We start from the raw sequence: 7,342 nt of genomic DNA, 5'->3' as shown, positions 1-7,342 counted from the left end.
TCTGCAATATTCAATATCAAGGATTGCATCATTTGATACCGTCCTTGATATTGATAATGTAAACAGGCGAATTTAGGTCTTTTAAATTATTTAAATGCATTTAACCAAATAATAATAATAATCATAATGGAAAAAAGTCTACAATAATGAAACATAAGTAGAAAAATTCTATTCTTCAAACTAGTTTGATGAAGGAAGAATGAAGAAATGGCATTCTATTTATTATTTTCTCATTTGAATTCGCCCACCTAGTTTTCTGTGTTATGTACATTAAATCATTATACCTGTATATTATTAGGCTCACATAAACATTTAGCAAGCCAATTTCTTGGAATGATAAAAACAACTTTAAAAAACAGAACAATAAAGTTGAAAATAACTGACCCAGATAAGACCACGTGGGCAAATGTACAGTATAGATATATATATAATAATTAATATATATGTATTATTGATATTTAAGGTACAATTATTAATATTTTCAATAATGTTATATATTGTATTAATTTCTTTATCAGAGTTCCTTAATATTTCATGTTAACCATGTGAACACACAACATGCAATCTAACAATGAACTTTTATATCCACATGACTGCCACCTCTATCTGTACTTTTCTTGAGGGGATTTCAACATGAAAGTTTATTCTTGCCTGTCAGTATGATTATGTGGATATCTGACCACAAAATGTTTGGCTCAGAATGGATAACATGCACTGTTTATGAGAAAGCAAAGCAGGTGCACGCAAGGAAATATGTATTGACAGTAAGAGCATGATATTCTATCGTGAGATGGAAAATGAGAAGAAGAGAGAGAAGGGTGCAGGGTGGTTGGTTGGTGGAGAAGATGCTATGAAGATTTATCATAAGTTGTAGGAGAACATAGATGGTGGAAGAGAAAAGAGATTGGATGTAAGGAATTAGTCTGTGTGTAGGACACATTAAAGGGGTGAAGAGAGAAACACAATACAAAACAAAACAACATTAATGTCAGTGATATAGGGCAGACATAAATACATCACAATCCAGGTGCGTGTGGGGGAGAGAGACAGGGGTGTGAAGCTAGTATAATATTGAAAAAGGTGAGAGGAACTTAGGGAATGGAAAATGAATACATTAATATCAAAGTGTACTGCCATGAATGGACTAAACTGCTACCAGAGAACTGGAGCTAGAAGTCGTTTAAACAAAGACTTACAATTGCGATTAAACTTTGTCGCTATGACAGCTATCAAGGTAACTGATCTGAGCAGCCAATCAAAAGCAAGGATTCTATGGTAGTTATCATAATGGAAAAGTTACCACTCTTTATACGTCTTTATGAAAGTGATCCTGCCTGGAGAAGGAAAGTTTATGATTAGAGGGACAGTAGACATGGTGGTAGACCCAACACCAAGGCGCCTAGAGAGTGATGGAGAAACGTACCAAGGGAGACACATGATAAGATGCAAAATATAGACATTGACATGCAAAACTAACAAACTCCCTACAAATTCTACATTTAGAACATGAGAGATAAGACATTGATATATCTCTGAGGTAAGATTGAAAGACATTATGAAACAAAGGCGGGGCAGAGACAGCTTGGAGGGCCAGTGGAGGGAAAGAGAATGGCATAAAATTTGATGGTTGGTGACATTAGGTTATTGGTCACGTCATATCTCATTTATCTTCAGTATCACCTCCTTTCACATGCAATTAAAGCAGAGAAAAACATGACTCATATATCAAGATACATTAGACTTTCATTAAAGAGCTTGCCTTCGGAGAGGGAGATCAGTTGTAAAAATAGCCGAACATAATCATGATAATGTAATTTCATGAAATAGTTGGTGCATGGAATAACGAGGTTTGGAAACTATGGGTTATCTCATGATGCTTTTTATTAGCAAAGAGAATATTCCTTTATGATTCATTTACATCATTTCAAATGTAACTCGACAATCTAATTTTACTTAAGTCATACAAAAAATATACATTTAATTTTGTATGAGAGAGGTACATGTACGTGTATCAGATTAAATTTAAACTCAAGCGTGGAAATATAATGGGTGCATAATTTTTATCCAATATGTGATTTTTGCCACTTTCCTTGCATCATGTAGGCCTATAAATATAGAATTGTCGGACACATATTCACCGTAAGCTAAGTTTTTTAAACAAAAGTTGCTGAAGCTTTAAAAGAAAGGTGCATTCCACTCCTTTTCTAACTACCTGCATGGAATTAAGCGATATGGATGATCATCTGTGATGAATAGAATATCAATTAAAACTTCATATTCGTCACTAGAAGTTCACCAACTGAAGTCACGTAGATTCTTCACTTTTTTGTTCAAAAATGAATTTCATTCGAGCACATTCAATACCATGCTCATATATAGCTGGTGAAGCAGCTAAACATTCGTTGCCTTATGCATGTATCCAGGCACTGCTATAAAAGTGTTTAATTTACAGGAACGAACGTCCTTTCATGTGGATATGAAAATACAAAGCATTTCTTCTACATCTAGTATTTCTATTTACTGAAAGCGTCTGTTTCAGTGACAGCTGAATAATCGAACCACACATCTCCTTTAGGACCAGTGTGAACCCTAGATATTGAAAGATCAAGTGGTTTTTAATTGCTGAGGTTCAATGCCTCATCTTGGTCAGGTTGAAATTAGAGAGTCCTCAAATCTAGAGGGTCATTTACACTCGGGAAATTTGGGACTTTAATAGAGATGATGTGGATCGTATCACTCCCTATTGTAGTGTGTATTCAGAGGACGCTTCTGATTTCTACAATGTGAAATCGGTTTTATGTGGATACTTTAATCTTCGTTTGACACGCCAGACAAGAGAGTAATGATTGGATACCAAGGAATATCAAAAAGTGTCGATGATGATGATAATGATAATAATGATAACAATAATAATAATGATAATAATAATGATGATGATGATGATGATGATGATGATAATAATTATAATGATGATAATAATAATAATGATAATTATAATAATAACAATAATAATAATAATAATAAATGGTAGAAATAATACGATAAGAATACTAATGAAAACAATAGCAATAATGATGATAATACTTATCATTATCATTTAGTATTATCGTCATTTTTACACGAGAACTATGCATATTTCTATAAATTTCAAAGAGGTATACAATATATTTTTATAGGAAGTCTGAACGAAGAGTCATGATTGAAGGAATTGACTTTTTTTTCTTTTCTTTCTTACAAGATGTGAGAAGGAGGACGTGAGGAGAACATGAAACCTGGGATAGGATGTCGAAAGAAAACATAGCACCAACATTCTCCCGTCTCCGTTACCTGCTGGGAACATGTCAAGACCAGGAGAAAGAAGTCTATGGAAACATACCATCCAACACCACATTCTACAGGGACTTAATATCTCTGCTCAGTCGTTTCACCAACTCATAGCATCTGAAAAAACAATCGAGAGAATGATATTCAGCATTGGTAATGAGAGCCATTTGATGGGGGCAGACTGGGCTATCAGTGTCAATGGAGAGGGGTGAAGGGATGGGGGCGATCCCCAAGAGATAGGGGCATCAACAATTATATTATCTGGCAGGCAGTCATAATGTTTAAGTAACATAAGAAACTTGAAGGTTTCATGTCTAAAGTCATTGTGGTGTAAATCAAAGTTTCTGTCCAATTTGCAATAAAAATAGCAAGTAGCTTGCATTAACACGTTGACTTTGTTCATGCAGTAATGATAAGTAGCAAGATAATTTTTAAGATCATATCAATTCATACAAATTATTTACAAATTATATTCTGTGGATAAAATGTAACCCCAAAACAATTCAGAAAAATATTGATTTTTAAAAATTGGAAAGTGTATTGTTTGGAAAACTAAAATGGGATTAGTGGGGAAACCATGACAACACTGAGGGTAAAATGAAAGAAAAGGTGGAAAACATTCACCATGACCACAGTAAGGATAACAAAAGTATTGGGGTATAACCTTTATGATATAGGCCCTATCTGTATGCAATTTCTTGGGTCCATTTTTATTTTAAAATACATAGTACACTCTCCACTTAAAAACCAACTTGTATAATGTAGTGTGATATTTAATCAGAACGAAAAAATATAATAACAACACTGATAAATACATGTGTCTTTCTGATTTTGTTCATAATTTCCTGTATTTCCATATTTTGATGCACCCAGTGCATCCCCCCTAAAAAAAACCCCAACTCGATAGATCGTTACTCAATATAACACTTCCCTGCTCAAACTAAAACTTCGATGCAATCCCCTATCCCGTCCATGAACCCATCCCTGAATCAGGACTGAACCTTACTCCATGTTGCTCTATTATGAGTTTCGTATTACATACATTATGTGCAATTGATGCCAATCAGGGAACACCTGGCATTGGTAAATTACATTATGGTAACTCCATATCCCTTCACACATTATCAAGTTAAAGAGAGATTTAACTTTCATCTACATTCTATACAATCTAGAAGCAACTAGTGAGGTTTGGATATATGATGGAGTGTGAAAATCGGTGTGCACTTTGATATTTTAAAATTATAAATAATTGACATTCTTGATGTGTAGAATCAACAGCATTCCATTCTAAGTTCTATACAACCCTTACAATACCTGAACGATCCCAGGAGCCCTCTCCCCCACCCCGACATTTTGAAGACGGAAGTATAGTATCATGGTACGTTTCACTTTTTTCATAACACAATTTTTCCCCCGGTCGCTACGCTCCCCCACAATCACACACAAGCAATATTGAAGTTTGGTTTTCGAAGGGAAATGCTCAAACCCCTTCACTGCATTCAACTCACGACTTTTATATGTTATTAGTTTCAAACGACAAGATTTCTCATGAAAAGTAAACAAATTTTGTCGCATATAAAGAATTAAAAAAATCGCGGTGACGTCACTGACCCCAACTAGTTTGCCGTCCCTTATGAATACTCACAACCGTTAAACATTGAATTTTTCTCCCAAATAGTTATTACTACAGTCATTAATGAAATCGACCAATTCTAATTGATTGTCAGCATTTTATCAAAAATATTTATACATTATATGATAATAATACTATTCATCACAAGGACTCACTGATCTCTTTAAGTCAGTAGGAGGGGGGGGGGGGTAAAGGGAGAGTGAGAATTACGTTAGCAGATATCATTTGTCATCAGATGGAAACGTGATGTGAAATTGTAACCTTGGACTTCCAGGCAATTCTGTTCAACAGGAGCGAAACTGACAATGAGATTATGGTTTTGGGTCGATTGTCTAGCGATTGACATGAAAGTTAGATGGGGAAAGGAGACAGTGATGTTTGTGAGAAGATAGTAAAACCATGGCGATGATTATCAAATACCACCAACATAGGGAAACATTAAAAAAAAATGCTGGGTGTGCCTTATGTAAAAGCCAGATAATTTTGTTTCAAACTGTCAAGAAGCCCCGATATTAGAGAATAATTATGAAAGACGTAGGAACGAAATAGACATTCTATCATTAACCATTGAAATAATTTATGTAAAAGATTCTCATGAATGAATCTTGAAAAGCGAATTTTCTCCTTGAAAATAACTGACATTGATCTCACATCATCTAATTAATTTTCCCATGATAACGATGCATAGTGCTCAACAAGATATCATGTACGGTATGCCAAGTTTGTAGCTGATTTATAGCATTCCACTGATTTCTTCTAATACCAATTTATCTCATCGTTTTCATACCTATTTTGATTTTTTCAAATATCCCAATGCTGTAATTATTATAATCGAACCTCTAACCTGCATGATATCAACACAAAGAAAACACATTAACATTTACCATCCCTCGGATTCAATTCAAACACTCAAACCATCCAATAAAGTCTGCTCCTAAACTATCCCATTAAAGTTCCACAAACTGACAAAGAAGGACTATCTAGAAATGTGTTGGGTGTCGTTCTGATAAAATTTGATAACGAGGTGTACATATTTATATACCATGTATACAATAAGTTTATTGGAATATATATAATGATTATGAGGGTGGGCATGGTGGTCGGGTGCTGGAACTCACGAACTGATATGAGATACATTAACGTTCATTACGACTATATAGACACAGTCCATTAAACTTTGGAACCATAACAATTTACACAGCTTTTTGTCCTCATAACATAAACATCATTAAAAGAGATTACATACACTGTATTGTACAAATAGAGTAAAATTAACCAAAAATCATGCATGGAATACCCGATGACCTCTCATATCTGTCCAGACAATGCAAATAGATTGACATGTTTGACGCTACAGGGCCCTTTATATTCAATTATTATCTATTGATACCAATGTTGGCTATAAGGTTTAAAGTTATTCAAACTAGATCATTTAATGTCTGACAAACTTATAATTATCAATTTATTGACAATTATTTCCGTGCCTGTAAATTCATGCTGCATCATTCATACATCAGCTGGCTATTTTGCAATATATACATCTCTGTTAATTTGACCATCATCTTGCCCTTGTCAGACACTCATTGATATGTTTTCATAGAGGTATGGCTGTCGTCCGATGATTGGCATGTTATGCTTACCAAAGTAGACAAAAATAAACTGGATCCATGTAGATGAAGGGGCCAACTCTTGATATATCTACTCTGATCTTTTGAACCATACCATGCATATGTCATTACGAATATGAAATCAATGATTTCTGCCAAGGGGCCACCCAAAATCAACAATTTAGAATAATATGGCGGATATTTTGTAACCTTCTTCAAGTTCTTCCAAAAGCCTATACAGAGGAGAAAATTAGAGTCGTGTTGAAATAGATGCGTCTCAAATGTTGTGGCTTGAGGCATTTTCATAAAGTCGACGACCAACTTCCATAAACAAATCTTGTCATTTGAGTCTATCAGTTGACATGACATTTATAAATCTGTGGATCCTATTTCCAAAACAATAAACAATTGAAGATTCATTGAATATATCTCACTGACAGCATGACCGGTATTGTCTGCAATTAAAATAGTTTTATGAAGACATCATCCTAAGTGGAATGTGAAGCAGTGGGGTCAACTGCCCCTGCCCCCCCCCCCCCCCCCCCCCCGCTGGGTACGGCCATGGCCATGAAGCTCGACCTGGGCCATGCACATGAATGAAGATCCTAAACATCTAATACACATATCAAGAAAGCCTATACTGATTATCAATTTCTTTTTTTTTCTCTCTCTCTATACTTATAACTAAATGACATGTGACAGCTTTACGCGTTGTAACCAACTTTCAAAAGAGGCATATTATGAATAAATAACGATAGATAATCGCCAGGATAGCTGT

Source organism: Lytechinus pictus, chromosome 1 (genome assembly GCF_037042905.1).
Source record: "Lytechinus pictus isolate F3 Inbred chromosome 1, Lp3.0, whole genome shotgun sequence".
NCBI lineage: Eukaryota > Metazoa > Echinodermata > Echinoidea > Temnopleuroida > Toxopneustidae > Lytechinus > Lytechinus pictus.
Note: the sequence above shows the minus strand (reverse complement) of the source record.